Source organism: Dipodomys spectabilis, unplaced genomic scaffold, assembly GCF_019054845.1.
Source record: "Dipodomys spectabilis isolate Male_0828 unplaced genomic scaffold, ASM1905484v1 ptg000054l, whole genome shotgun sequence".
Taxonomy (NCBI): Eukaryota; Metazoa; Chordata; class Mammalia; order Rodentia; family Heteromyidae; genus Dipodomys; species Dipodomys spectabilis.
In genome coordinates, this window is record NW_024870731.1 from 21,156,469 (window position 1) to 21,172,046 (window position 15,578).

The 15,578-nt window shown below is 37.2% G+C and overlaps 1 protein-coding gene across 1 annotated transcript in view; it reads right to left on the reverse strand.

The window, feature by feature from the left end:
* Cfap20dc (CFAP20 domain containing) overlaps positions 1-15,578 on the reverse strand; it is a 208,415-nt gene that overhangs the window by 101,100 nt on the left and 91,737 nt on the right. The window lies entirely within an intron of this gene.

The window sequence follows — 15,578 nt, forward strand, 5'->3', positions numbered from 1 at the left end:
TGTATTAAAAGTCTTAAAATGTCTATAGTATTTTAGTAATTTCATCTTGTGCAGGTATTTATATTTGTAAAGGTGTCTTACTGTTATGGCTAAAAGTAGAAGTTAGATGAAAATAATAGTTATAAGAAGATTAGTGGTAGAAAATGAATATAGAAGATGAATACAACAACTAAAAGATACTGCAAGGTAAAATAACTAGGTGTTTTTTTTAAAAGAAGGCTAAAAAATTCCTTTTTTAAAATTTATTTTCTTTTTCTTAAATATTTTATTGTAAAAATACTGTACAGAGGGGTTACAGTTATATCAGTAGGGTAATGAGTACATTTTGTAGCGAGCATTGTTTTCCCCTTACTAGGTGGTTATTTTAATCACAGGTTGTATAGTTTGATTTTAGAGTTAAAATTTCCATTTTTAGAATCTAGTGGAAAATTTATTAGTAAATTTATAAGCAATAAAAATTCAACCAATCACCTTTCAAAAGCCATCTTAAATGGGAATAAATTATTACGACATTCACAAAAGGCATATATCAGAAGAGGTTTTTGCACACCCCAAGACACTGCATTTTCCTAATTATATTCTAATGTCCTGATTATGAAATGGGAAAAGAATCACTTAACTAAAAATCTAAACAGTCAACATCAATGTAATGTTTCTCCCTTTTAATGTTTTCATCATTTAAATTTTCACTAGACATACAAATTTTAGCTTTCAGGTGTTCTTTTGTCTAAATCAACATGAAGCAACTGCCATAAATGAACTCACAAAATAGAAAACATTTGGAAAAATAAATTAAGTATATCATTTCAAACTCTTTTGAGTTTGAAAAGATGCTTTTTTTTTTCTTTAATGGTACCAGAGTTTGAACTCAGGGCCTGAGCCATAGTGTTACTGAAGGACTGTTAGGCCAGAGAGAGAAAGAATGGTGGTTATATCTGGTATAGTTCAATGGAGATCTTTAGTAGATTACATGGGCAAAAATTTTTGGTACTAGCCTGAACTAGATTAAACACAGCTGCTGAGTCTTCCATTTTTCTTCTTGGGCTGTTCACTGCTGAGATATATAGTGAAAAGTACTCTTGTCTATTCTATTTGGGCATCACCACTTTCTCCACAGATGATAACAAATCAAACTGTTAATCAGATGCCAAGGGGGCAAGGGCTTATCTTCACTGTTCTTTCAGATAACTTCTATCTTCTGGCCAGGTCTATATATGGAAACAGATAGGTTCCATAATTATTGTCTGGATAATGACATATTCTAAGCTAAACTGTGTTTGCTAATAAATCTAAAAACAATGTCAGTTGGAATGGTCAGTTTAGAATGTCAAAATAAACATTAGAAAAAGCTATGAAAAAGCTCACAGATTTGGTCTCATGTTGCATCCAAACCAAACCAGATGGTGGGGTTTTTGATGTCTTTGCTACCAGTATGAGAGCATTTATTGCTAGAGTGTTTGAGTGACTTTGCAACCTTATTTGCCTTTCTTTGGCCATAAAGGCATCATCAAATGAACTGTTCTATGTGTGTTGATATCTGATAAGAATCTTAACTAGCTTTAAAAATAAGTTATCCTGTATTTCAAGAACCCCATAGATTAAAGCAGATTTAAGGAAACGGAAAAAACTTCCATGATCCTGGATTGCAAGGATTAACACCACGAAATGATAAAACTGCCCAAAACTATCTAAAAATTAAACAAAATACCTATCAAAATCCCAAAAACATTTGAAAGAAGCAATCCAAAAATTCATATGGAATAATAGAAGACCCCAAATAGCAAAAACAATCCTTAGCAGGAAGAACAATGCTGGAAGAATATCAATACCAAACTTCAAACTGTACAAAGCCTTAGTAATAAAAACAGCTTGGTACTGGTACAAGAATAGGCCTGCGGACCATTGGAATAGAAGACCCAGAAATGAACCCACAGACCTACAGCTACCTAATTTTTGATAAGGAAGCCCAAAACAAAGGATGGAAGAAAGATGGCCTCTTCAACAAATGGTGCTGGCAGAATTGGCTATAAATGTGCAGAAAAACTGAAGCTAGATTCTTATCTATAACCCAGTACCAGAATCAATTTCAAATGGACTTCAATGTAAGACCATATACAAAAATTATTACAAGAAAGGGATAGTAAAACACTAGGGCTCCTTGACACAGGTTGAAACTTGCTAAGATCCAGAATCATAACAAATCCAAGAAAACCAGATAAATGGGATCGCATCAACTGAAGAGTTTTTTCATGGCAAAAGACATAGCTAGCAAGATAAATAGAAAGTCCACAGAATGGGAGTTCTTTTCTGGGTATGCATCAACAAAGGCCTTATATATAAAATATACTTATAGCTCAAAAAATTAACCCCGCCAAAAAAATCTTCAAAGACTTAAAGAGAGAATTCTTGGAAGAAGAATGCAGAAGCAGTAAGAATGGTCAATAGACAGATGAAGAAATATTCAACATCTCTGACCATAAAGGAAATGTAAATCAAGACAACACTGAGATTTTACCTCACCTCGGTTAAAATGGTCATTATCAAGAAAACTAAAATAACAAATGCTGGTGGAATGTGGCCAAAAGGGAACGTTACTACACTATTGGTAGGAATGTAAACTCCTTCAACAATTATGGAAAGCAGTAAAGGTTCTTCAAAACACTAAACATAGAGCTCCCCTATGATGCAGCAATGCCATTCCTGGACATTTATCCAATAGAACACAAACCTGGCCACACTAAAGCCACCAGCACAAGCACGTTCACTACCATAGCTAAGATACTGAATCAACCCGATGTCCCTCAGTGAATGAATGCATCAAGAAAATGTGGTATATATACATAATGGAACTCTATGATTCCATCAGAAAGAATGGCATTGCCCCATATGTAAGACTTGGAAAAAATTGTATCAAGCAAAGTAAGCCAGACCCAAAGAAACATAGGTTGCATTGTTTTCCTCAGTTGTAATAATTAGAATGTGCCTATAAATCTACAAGTAAATACAATGGATAGTAAAAGGCAAAACATTACACTCAGTCATGATTAATTAAACAGGACTCTAAACATTCACAGATTAACACCAAAGGATATTCTTAGGAGAGGATCACAAGGGCTCAAAAGATGTGTACATATGATCACATAAAATGCTTATTGAAACAAAATCCAAGAAGTGGAAATAAGAGGGTTTTTAAATTTTACTTTTTATGGTTATTTTTTTCTGTCCCCTGCCCTTTTATTGCTGTTTATTTCTGTACCTTTTGTCTTGTATATAAGTTTATATTTTGGGAAGGGAAGGAGAAGCATAGAATTGTGAGGGAGGGGGGATAAAGAATGAACTAATTCAGCAGTGATACTCACTAGACATTATATAGGCAAGTCTGGAGAGAAAAAACTGGGAGAAATGAGGGAGAGGGTGACATTGTTCAAAAAAATGTACTCAATACCTGACATGTAATTGTAACCACTCTACACATCACCTTCACAATAAAAAGAAAGCCATCAATTTGGCTGCATATGTAAAGCACTTTATGTGTTACAAATCATTTCCATCACTTTATTTATAGATAATGCTTCAATTTATGGCTCCTACAGCTTAAATAAATATTATTGTATGACAGTTTGCTGGTCCCAAACTCACCTATATTCATCTTACTTATCTGGTGCTGCCTGCAGTACCTAGCGCAGGGCCCAGTTAGAATCAAATTTTACCTTTTGTAAACACAAGTACTTGATGAAATAGTCTGTTTATTTCCATTTGATAATTCATTTGCCATATTACTATCTATTATCTGTAGGCCTGGCATGGATTCAAGTGTCTGTCCTTATAGAGTTTCCTATAAGTACAGCAAAATAGTAAGAAGCAAGTATACTATAGTGGTTATAAGTGCAGGTCCTAGAGCAGGCTGGCCCTGGTTTATATCCCCTCTAATCATATAACAGCCATGGATCTTGGCATGGAAATATGTTCACTGTGTCTGGCTCTCCTTAACTATAATACATAGATATAAAAATAGCACTTCCTTCATAGTGATACTGTGATGATTAAATGAGGTTTAAGTAATTATTAATATATGTGAGGGAATAATAGTCCCCAATATGTAGTGAGTGGTATGTATTTCCTATAAATAATATAAAATGTCTAATACTTTATCATTTTACAGTGATAAAAAAACCACTACATATTCATATGTGTGTGTGTGGGAAGGGGGGTGGGTAGGTTTTTTTTGGTTGTGGAGCTTGTACTCTGGGCCTGGGCTCTGTCCCTCAGCTCTCCAACTCAAGGCTAGTGCTCTACCACTTAAACCACAGCACCACTTCTGGTTTTCTGGTGGTTTATTGGAGATAAGTGTCTCTTGGACTTTCCTGCCTGGGCTTGGCTTTGAACGGCAAAATTTTAAGATCTTAGCCTCCTGAGTAGCTAGGATTATAGGTGTGAGCCACTGGTGTCTGGCTCATAGTATGTTTGATGAAAAGTACTGCGTTCCAGGTAAACTTTGGCTACACTGTCTTGAATGGATTATGCCCTCAGTTTTTTTTTTTTCCTTGCCAGTCCTAGGCTTGAATTCAAGGCCTAGGCACTGTCCCTGAGCTTCTTTTGCTCAAGGTTAGCACTCTACCACTTGAGCCACAGCACCACTTCTGGCATTTTCTATTTATGAAGAATCGAACCCAGGGTTTCATGCATGCTAGGCAAGCATTCTTACCACTAAGCCAGATTCCCAGACCCCTTAGAGCTTTAAAAAATACTTTTATAGCATAAATTAATTATACAAAGTGGTGTCATGTACTTCATTAGATTTACTATATCTCTATTACTCTTTCTTAATCTTCTCCTTCTTCCATTTTAAGTTTTTGGTAAGTTTCATTAAGCATTAAACTATTTTCATACATATATAGAATGTGCTTCCATAAAATTCCTTCACCCCCATTCTCTAAATTCTGCCCCTCAATGGTTTCCCTTTTAATCATGTCAGGTTTTTTTTTAAGTCTGGATTCAGCATGAGCTAGGCATATTTTCCTAAACGTGATAATCTCCAGTTCCATCATTTTCCTGTAAACAATATAATTTCATTCTTTATGGATTAGTACCACTTTGTCTCATTTTCTTTATCCAACCAATAGTTGTTGGGTACCTAGGCTGGTTTGACTATGTCAAAAGTGATACTATAAATGTGTGTAGGTACCTTTATAATATATGGATTTATATTTATTTGGATATATGCCCCGGGTGCTAGAGCAGGATCAGGTAGTAGTTGTATTTCTTTTTTTTTGAGGAATTTCTAAACTGATTTTCATAATAGCTGTACTAATTTACATTCCAACCAATAGTGAATAAGGGTTCCTTCCCCCTCTGCTCCAATCCTCACTAGCATTTGCTGTGGGTTTCTTGATGATAGTCACTCTAATTGGAGTGAGATAGAATCTCAGTATCATTTGATTTGCATTTCCTAAGGATGTTGAACATTTCTTTAAATATTTGTTACACACTTACATAACTTCTTTTCAAAACTGTACAATTCACTTCCTCATTAATTAAATGAATTATTATTGAGTTATTTGTTCTTTTGAAGTTTATTTTGAGCTCTTTATATATTTTGGATATTAATCATTTGTCAGATGAATATGCAAGATTCTCTCCCATTCTGTGGGTTATCTCTTATTCTGGAAATTGTCTCGTTTGATGTGTAAAAATCTTTTATTTTGTTACAGTTCCCTTGGTTAATCCTTGGTCTTTGATGAGCTAGTGGAGTTCTTATTCAGCAAGTTACCACCTACACCTTATCTTCCAGTGTTTTCCCTATGCTCTCATGTACTAGTTCCAACATCACAGGGCTCTTTAGAGCTTTTTGAAAAGAAGTAATTTATTGAGGAGAAATTTACATTAGCACTAAAACTAACCATTTTAAAGCAAAATATCCAGTGGCATTTAGAGCATTCACATTATTATGCTTCTGCCACCCTATCTTCTTTCAAAACATTCCAGAGCAAACCCCATATATGCATTAAGCAGTTTCCCCCAGTTTTTCAGTCCATATTTGTGTTCAGGATTTGTGAGGTCTGTAGCCCAAGCTCTGCCTGTTGGTGTTCAACAGGTTGGTGCGCCTTTGCTTGGCCTGGGCTGATTCCCAGTGGGTTACCTAACCTTAGGGTTTTGTGGTACTGGTCAGGGTCCAATGGCCTAGGTGGTTTAGGATCCCAGTTGTGGTGCATTTGTTTATCAGTTCCCAGAGAACGGGGACACTCCTCCAGCTGCTGTGATTCCCAGCTCCACTCAGCCAGGGATGGGGGACAGAGGTTGCTTGACCACCAGCCCTGGGCACACAGGTGGGACTCACTTCACAGGCTGCTGGAGCCCATGTGTGGGGGTGCACCTTGGGGTACTCACTGGTCCTGGAACTGGTTAAGAGATGTCCAGCAGTGATGTGGCGGAGCTCTGTATCTATATGCTGTAGTTCACTGGTGGAGGGTCACCACCATGCTCTGTTGAGATGACTGTGGGCTGAGCAGTGTGGTGATGGGAGCTCTGGGTCTAGATTTCACAGTAGCTTGCTTCCAGTCCCAGTCTCTGTCTACACTGTCAGGGGCCAGGGCTGTGGGAGTGTTCTGCTTTTGGGTAGTTTTTTAGTCTGGTAATCACAAATCTATGTTCTGTCCCTATGGACTTGTATATTCTGGACATTTCATATAAATGAAACCATATAATACATGATCCTTTGTAGATGTTTCTTTAACAAGTGTTAACACTTCAGGGTTCATCCACACTAGAACATGAATCTATACTTTATTCTCTTCTATGGCTGAACAGCAATATGAAACTGTTTTGTTAAATACTCATCTGTTAATGAATAGTTGGGGCTATTTCCATATTCTGGCTACTGTGGATAGTGCTGCTAGAGTCATGTGTACATATACTTGTTTGATTACATGTTTTCCCATTCTTTGGGGGCATTTAAGAGTGGAATCACAGGGTTTTATGATAATTGTTTCTTTTTTGAAACCAATAGAAAAGTTTATTAGGAAAAGAATATATTATTAATTGAGTAAGAGCGGGTCATCTCTAGGGTAAGAATGCAATTATTTTTATACCAAGTATAAGTATTTGAGAATTAAATGCTTTCCAGGTGCCCTGTTTCTTGGTTGGGGAGGTTAATGAAATTACTTTTGACCTCTAGGACATGGTTTATTGGCCTGAGTAAATTAAAGATCTGTTGTTCCAGGAAATATATGTTGATCCATCTTAGTGTGGGATGAAATCTTTCAATAATCCATAAATGAGTGGAGTACTAAACAGAAAATCATCTTGGATGGACCACACTGTTTTTCATACTAGGTGAAATACTCTGTTTCTACTATTACTGTGCACCAGTGATATTCAGGGTTCCAATTTCTCCACATCCTTGCCAATACTTATTTCCAGTGCAAAAAAATGATAGTCATTCTAAATGGGTTGATATGCTTCTTGGCTGTATTTTTAATTTACATTTTCCTAATGATTAATCATGTTGAATATCTTTTCATTCTGTGGTTGAGTTGTAAGAATTCTATGTATTAGAATATATCAGATAGATAGATAGATAGATAGATAGATAAATAGATAGATAGATAGATAGATAGAGAAATATTAAGCAAATATTTTCGCTCATTTTACAGATTGTTTCATTTTCTTGCTAATGGTTTTGATACAGAAAACTTTTTAACTTTGATGAAGTCTAACACCTATTTTTTAAGTTATTGTAGTGCTTTTGGTGTCATATCTATGAATATTGTCAAATTCAAAGTTTTGAAGATGGATCTCATTTTTTCTTAGATTTTTATAGTTTCACCTCTTCTATTTAGGTTGTTTTGAGTTAATATAGTGAATAAATGACTGCAGGAAGGATCCAACTTCATTCTTTTGTATGTAGATACAGAGTTGTTGCAAAATCATTTGTTGAAGGACTGTCTTTTCCCTTTTGATACAATTAGTTGGGTTATATGTCAATAAACTGGATATTTAGATCCCAGACCCAAAGTTCAGGAGTCTCATATCTGTTCACTTGCCCTCATTAGCCAACCATACATGGTGAAGTACTTATTGGTGACTCCCTATTCTTCTGAAGCCTAAGGTGGTTGTAAAGTGACCACAACAAGGAATAGCTCAGATAAAAAAGAACAGATGCAAACTGAAGGGAGCAGGAGTTTAATGTATAGCTTTCTGCTTTTTTACAAACCACCACAAAACCTCTTGAAGTATAAAATTGTTTTAAATACTGTAGTTTTTCAGTAAGTTTTGAAATTGGAAAGTATGAATTTTGCAGTTTTTATCTTTATGGTCAAGATTGTTCTGTTTAGGCCCCTTTACAATTCCACATGAATATGGCATCTGTATTTCCTTTTTCCTTTTTTTATTTTTTATTTTTGCAAAGAAAGCTACTTGGAAAGATTTTTAACAGAGATTTAATGGAATTTGTAGTTACCTTGGGCAATGTTGGCATCTTAATAATATTAAGCCTTTTGGTCCATGAACATGGCTATCTTCCTATTTATTTCAGTCTGCCTTACTGCTTTTATTAAAATTGTTATTGTAAACATGATGTACAGAGGGGTTACAGTTACATAATTCAGGTACTGAATACATTCTTTTTGAATAGTGTCAACTCTTCCCTTGTTTTCTCCCAGTTTTCCCCTCACAACCCCTTCCCTTTGCTTTAACTCTTTTTAGGAATACATTATAGCTTTTAGTATATAATCTTTAGTATCATTGGTTAAGTGGAACAGCAGCACATTTGATTTATATACTATTATAAATGGAATTGTCCTTAAAGTTTCTGAGAAGCAAGTTTGTAATATATTTTATAATGTTTAATTATAAAATACAATAGATTTCCTGTACAACAAAAATATGATTCTTGAAATACATATATTCATGACTCATTTTTGTGGTATCTATTGACTCCTGGGCATTTACAGTGACCTAAAATAGTTGGTTAGCCATGGGAACTTTAAATTCAGAAATCAAGAGTTCCGGGAAGATGGCGGAGGAGAAGCTGGAATCTGAACAAGCTCTCGCATAGAAAGCAGTTTTAGAGTTCCAGTGAACAGTCCTAAGCCAGAGAATCACACCAAGTGTGCCATCACAGGACAGAGAGTTAGACAAGAGAGGGAAAGCCAAGACAAGGAGACACATCTGAGCGCCTGCCAGCAGCCGCGGCGGCGGCGGCAGGGTCGCAGCGGCGACCGCAGCCGCGGCCATACCTGAGCGCTCACACAGAGAGTCCGGCACGAAGGAGCCAGACGCAGCGGGCGAGAGGATTCTACTCAACACCAGCAAGAACCGACAAGGAGCGGACAACTTCATCCTGCACTTTGCAGACCAGAGACGACCCAGGATCCAAGACTCGGCGTGAGTAGAAGCCCGACTTCCTCACTCCTTCTCAGGGAGCAGAGGAGGGAAGGCCACCCCTCCCCCCCAGCACCGGTGATCTCCATCTTGGATACCGACAAAGCTCGGAGGAGCTGCTAGCTCCAACTCAGGCCTTGGAATAAAACGAGTCATTTAACAGGTCACAAGAACTTAACGACGAAGTGACCTGCCAGACTCAGCTCCATCCAGGGAAAAGTCACCCAGCTCAGGCACAAGCCATTGGAGTGGCTTTCCTCACTGGGTAACCAGAGCCAGAGGCTGCCCCTCCCTCTAGCAGCCACCACAATCAATTGAAAAACAGAAACCCTGAGAATGGCTCCAGGGTGGGCTCTGTGAATTTTTCACAAAATAGCCCCAGGGAAAAGCTACTGTTTGTTGAAAGGCCTCAACTCTACCAGAACCTAGCCTCATCACCCCTCTTTTGTGATTCTCAAAGCAGATCACCCTCCCATTAAACTAACCTGGGAGAGGGATCTCAAAATCTTGGGTAAAGCAGAGCATTTTTCTGCCTGTTCGAACAAACTGACTTAAGAAACCAATCAAGCCACAGGACCTCAAGCTGACCAGAGACTCCAACAAGAGGCTGGTAACAGACAAAAGGGAGATACAGGATTCTTCCCACCCCTCCCAAAAAAAATCAAAAAAAAAAAAATCAAAGAACTTTTTTTTCTTCTGTTCTTTTTTCTTTTTTTTTTTGGTACCTTATATATATAAAAATTTTTTTTCCTTTTCTAAAACTTTTATTAATCTTTAATTTTTGCCTTTTTTGAAAAAATAATTGTTTTCCAGTAACTTTTTTTCCCTCTTATAATTTTTATTTTAGGAATACGTGAATGTACGTTTTCCTTTCTTTTCTTGTCTTCTCTCTCTTTTTCTTTCTTTCTTAATTATCTTTTTGTTTTTTGTCTAGCTCTACTGAACTTCTGATCTTTTTTTTCTCCCTTTCTTATCCTTTTCACCTTTTCCTTTCTTTTGTTCTTCTGTATGTGACTTAACTCTTGTCCTGCACATCCTGATAAACCCATAGTTAACTAGTAGACCCTATCCCCCATTGTGTACACACTTAATCCACAAATTTATTACTCAATCCAAAACCTCTGAGACTTAAATTCCTTAATAGCAGTACTACCTATTTATACCTATATAATATTTTAAGCATTTTTTAAGTTTTTCACATCTCCTCTATCTCCCTCCTGTTTTCTCATTATATTCACATTCCTCTCTAAATAGATGGTCTTTCAATCTCCATAACTATATTAATTTTTACGTTTCTAATTTTTTTTTCTGGTCTCTTTTCATTTCCCTTTACCTTTCTTCTTTTTCTCTCCCTCTCTACTTACATCCTACCCAACCTATTTCCTGCATTGAGATTAGGACATAGTTAACTCTCCCTGTGCCTCCCCACACCAATCTATTCCTAATTTTTACCCACATCTCTCCCTAACCCTAAAAATTTCTGGTTTCCCAAATTCTTCTCTGCGGTTCGAAGCCCATTAACATATAGTTGTTTGATGTTGAATAGATGTATCTGTTGAACTAGATTGTATCTGTAGACTATTGACTGTATAAATGCAAACGTTGGTTGATGGTTGCCTTAAGATAGTGTTCTAGCACAAAACTGGTGCTATTTTCATCTCAAATGGGCAGAGTAAGCCGAAAAAACACAAGAAAAATGGCAAATCCGGGTATCTCAATTCCCAATCTTGATAATCAGGGGTCAGATCAGATAATGAACAATCCAGAGGAGAGTTCCTAAATAGCTCTACAAACACTGGTGGCAAATATGATAAATGAGAAGTTTGACAACTTACAAAGGACTCTGTATGAGTGTGATAGGGAGAGAGAGGAGGCATCCCAAAAGTTTATGCAGGAATATCATAAGCGTGAGGAAGCTACTCAAAAAATGATACAGGATTTGCGTGAACAACTTGAGAATACTCAAAGAGAAAGGGAGGAATGGCGTGAGCAGGCTGAGAACACTCAAAGAGAACTGCAGGAATCCCACGAACGGGAGGAAAGAGAACTGCAGGAATCCCACAAATGGGAGGAAGCTAATCAAAGAGTAATTCAGGAATTGAGAGACCAGGTAGAGAACACACAAAGATCAGTAAAGGCATTCATGGAATCCATTAACAAAGAGCTGAAGGAAGTCAGGGAGACCACAAAGGGAATGCTGAATGGAACCCAACAGAAGGAATGGGAGTCCAAAGAAACCATAACCAATCAACTAAGTGATTTGAGAACAAACACTGACCACCAAATTAAGGAAGTAAAGAAATTCATACAAGACCTAAAACAGAGCTTCAACAAAGAACTTGAAGCCATCAAAGCTGACCAATTAGAAGGAAAAGAGATAAAAAACAAAGTAGAGAGTCTTGACAGCTGGTTAGAACATGCAGAAGATCGAATCTCAGGGATTGAAGACAGCCTAGATATTATAGAGAAAGAACATACAACCATCCAAGACAAGTCCAAGAAGTATGATAGATCTATCCAACACCTAGAAGACACCATCAGAAGGCCTAATCTAAGGATAATGGGTGTAGAGGAGCACCTAGAAACAGAAGTTAATGGTCTAGGAAATTTGTTTAACAGGATCCTAGCAGAGAACTTCCCAAACATACAAAAAGATAGGCCTATTCAGATACAAGAAGCTTTTAGAACCCCAAATAGACCAGACCAGAATAGGACATCCCACCGTCACATTATAATCCACACAGGATCAACTCAGACCAAGGAAAAGATCCTTAAAGCTGTCAAGGAGAAAAGGTTAATCACCTATAAAGGGAAACCAATTAGAATCACCTCAGATTTCTCAGCAGAGACAATCAAAGCAAGAAGAGCCTGGAATGATGTATGCCATGCCCTAAAAACAAACAACTATCAACCAAGAATACTGTACCCAGCTAAACTCTCCTTCATAACTGAAGGCCAAATAAAAACCTTCCATAGCAAAGAAAAATTGAAACAATACATCTCCACCAAACCAGCCCTACAAAAGATTCTTAAAGATGTCCTACACATAGAAAACCAACAAGACCGCAACAAAGGCCAAGAAACTGCACCCAAACTGAGAATCCAAGAACCATAGGAAGAACCTAGTTTTCGCAGCCCCCAAGAAGGTGGATAACATGGCAGGAACTCCCAAATACCTCTCAGTCCTATCTCTTAATGTTAACGGACTGAACTCTCCAATTAAGCGACATAGACTGTCTAGTTGGATTAAAAAACAAGACCCTTCTATCTGCTGCCTGCAGGAGTCACATCTTGCCCGTAAAAACAAACACATTTTCAATGTTAAAGGCTGGAACAAAATCTACCAAGCAAACGGCCCCCATAAACAGGCGGGAGTTGCAATCTTAATATCAGATAAAATAGACTTCAAATTAAAATTCGTGAGAAGAGATAAAGAAGGTCGCTACATACTAATTAAAGGATCTCTCCTTCAGGAGGATATTACAATTCTAAATATCTATTCGCCAAACAATGGAGCACCCAAATTTATCAAAGAAAAACTGCTTTCCCTCAAATCCCATATAGATCCAAAGACATTAATTGTTGGGGATTTTAACACACCACTCTCCCCACTAGATAGATCAACTCGGCAAAAACTCAACAGAGAAACCGCAGATCTAAACAGCTGCATAGATCAAGTAGACTTAACAGACATCTACCGAACATTTCACCCAGCAGCATCAGAATACACGTTTTTCTCAGCAGCACATGGAACGTTTTCTAAAATAGACCACATTTTAGGCCACAAAGCAAACTTGTCTAAATTCAGAAACATTGAAGTTATACCTTGCATTCTCTCTGACCACAAGGGAATAAAATTAGAACTCAACACCAAAAGCCACCAAAGAAAGTCCAGTATCACATGGAGGCTGAACAACACACTGCTGAATCAAGAGTGGGTCATGGAAGAGATTAGAATGGAAATTCAAATGTTCATGCTATTCAACAAAAATGAACACACAAATTACCAGCTCCTCTGGGACACAGCAAAGGCAGTACTCAGAGGCAAGTTTATAGCTCTGAGCTCCTACATCAACAAATTGGAGAAATCTGAAACTAGCAATTTAATGACACATCTAAACCTCCTTGAAAAAGAGCAGCAAGATAAACCCCAATCCAGTAGACTGAAAGAAATAATCAAAATTAAATCAGAATTAAATGAATTAGAATCCAAAAAAACTATAGAAAGAATCAACAAAACAAAGAGTTGGTTCTTCGAAAAACTTAACAAAATTGACAGACCCTTAGCAAATCTTATCAGAAAAAGAAGAGAACACACCCAAATTAATAAACTCAGAGATGAAAATGGAAACATCACCACGGAAACAACCAAGATTCAGAACATTATAAGGGAATACTTCTCAAAACTTTATGCTAATAAGTTTGAGAACTTGACAGAAATGGACCTTTTCCTAGCAAATATTGACATGCCAAAACTAAACCAAGATGAGTTAAACCAGCTTAACAGGCCCATATCAAGCATTGAAATAGAAACAGCAATAAGAGACCTCCCAGCTAAGAAAAGTCCAGGACCAGATGGTTTTACAGCGGAATTTTACAAGGCCTTCAAAGCAGAGCTCACACCAATACTCCTCCAACTCTTCAATGAAATTGAAAGAGAAAGCTCACTACCGAACACATTCTATGAAGCCATCATAACCCTCATCCCAAAACCAGGCAGGGACTCATCAAAGAAAGAGAACTATAGACCCATTTCTTTGATGAACATTGATGCAAAACTTCTCAACAAAATTTTGGCCAATCGACTTCAACAATTCATCCAAAAAAATCATACACCACGATCAAACAGGATTCATTTCAGGGATGCAAAGCTGGTTCAATATACGCAAATCAATTAATATTATTCATCACATCAACAGGAGCAAGAATAAGAACCACATGGTTATCTCAATAGATGCAGAAAAAGCATTCGACAAGATCCAACACCCCTTTATGATGAAGGTTTTGGAAAAATTAGGAATCCATGGAACATTCCTCAATACGATAAAGGCTGTATATGACAAACCTACAGCCAGCATTATACTCAATGGTGAAAAACTAAAGCCATTTCCTCTTAACTCAGGAACAAGACAAGGATGCCCACTCTCTCCACTTCTCTTCAATCTAGTATTAGAATGCCTAGCTACAGCAATAAGACAAGATGCAGACATAAAGGGGATCCAAATAGGGAAAGAAGAAATAAAACTCTCCCTCTTTGCAGATGACATGATCTTGTATTTAAAGAATCCCATAGACTCCACTCCCAAATTACTCAAGCTGATTCAAAACTTCGGCAAAGTAGCAGGTTATAAAATTAACCCCCAAAAATCAATGGCTTTTCTGTATGCCAACAATGAGAAAAGTGTGGCTGAAATTAGGAAAGCAACTCCATTTGTAATAGCCCCACAAAAAATAAAATACCTAGGAATTAACTTAACTAAAGAAGTGAAGAACCTCTATGATGAAAACTTTAAAATCTTGAAAAAGGAAATCAACACAGAACTTAAAAAATGGCAAAACCTCCCATGCTCCTGGATTGGAAAGATTAACATCGTAAAAATGGCAATACTTCCCAAGGCTATCTACAAATTCAATGCAATACCTATCAAAATTCCACCCTCATTCTTCAAGGAAATAGAAGAGGCAATCCAAAAATTCATATGGAACAATAAAAGACCCCGAATAGCAAAAACGCTCCTGAATGGAAAGAACACTGCTGGAGGAATATCAATACCAAACTTCAAACTCTACTATAAAGCCATAGTAATCAAAACAGCTTGGTATTGGCATAAGAACAGACCTCAGGACCAATGGAATAGAATTGAAAACCCAGAAATGAACCCACAGACCTATAGCCATCTAATCTTCGATAAGGGAGCTAAAACAATAGAATGGAAGAAAGACAACCTCTTCAGTAAATGGTGCTGGCAAAATTGGTTAACTACATGTAGAAAACTTAAGCTAGATCCTTACATATCACCCTGCACCAGAATCAACTCCAAATGGATCAAAGACCTTGAACTCAAAGCAGACACTCTGAAAACATTACAGGATGGAATAGGAGAAACCCTGGGTCTCCTTGGCTCAGGCCGAAATTTTCTGAATAGAGACCCGGAAACACAAGAAATCAAAGAAAGGTTGGACAAATGGGATTGCAT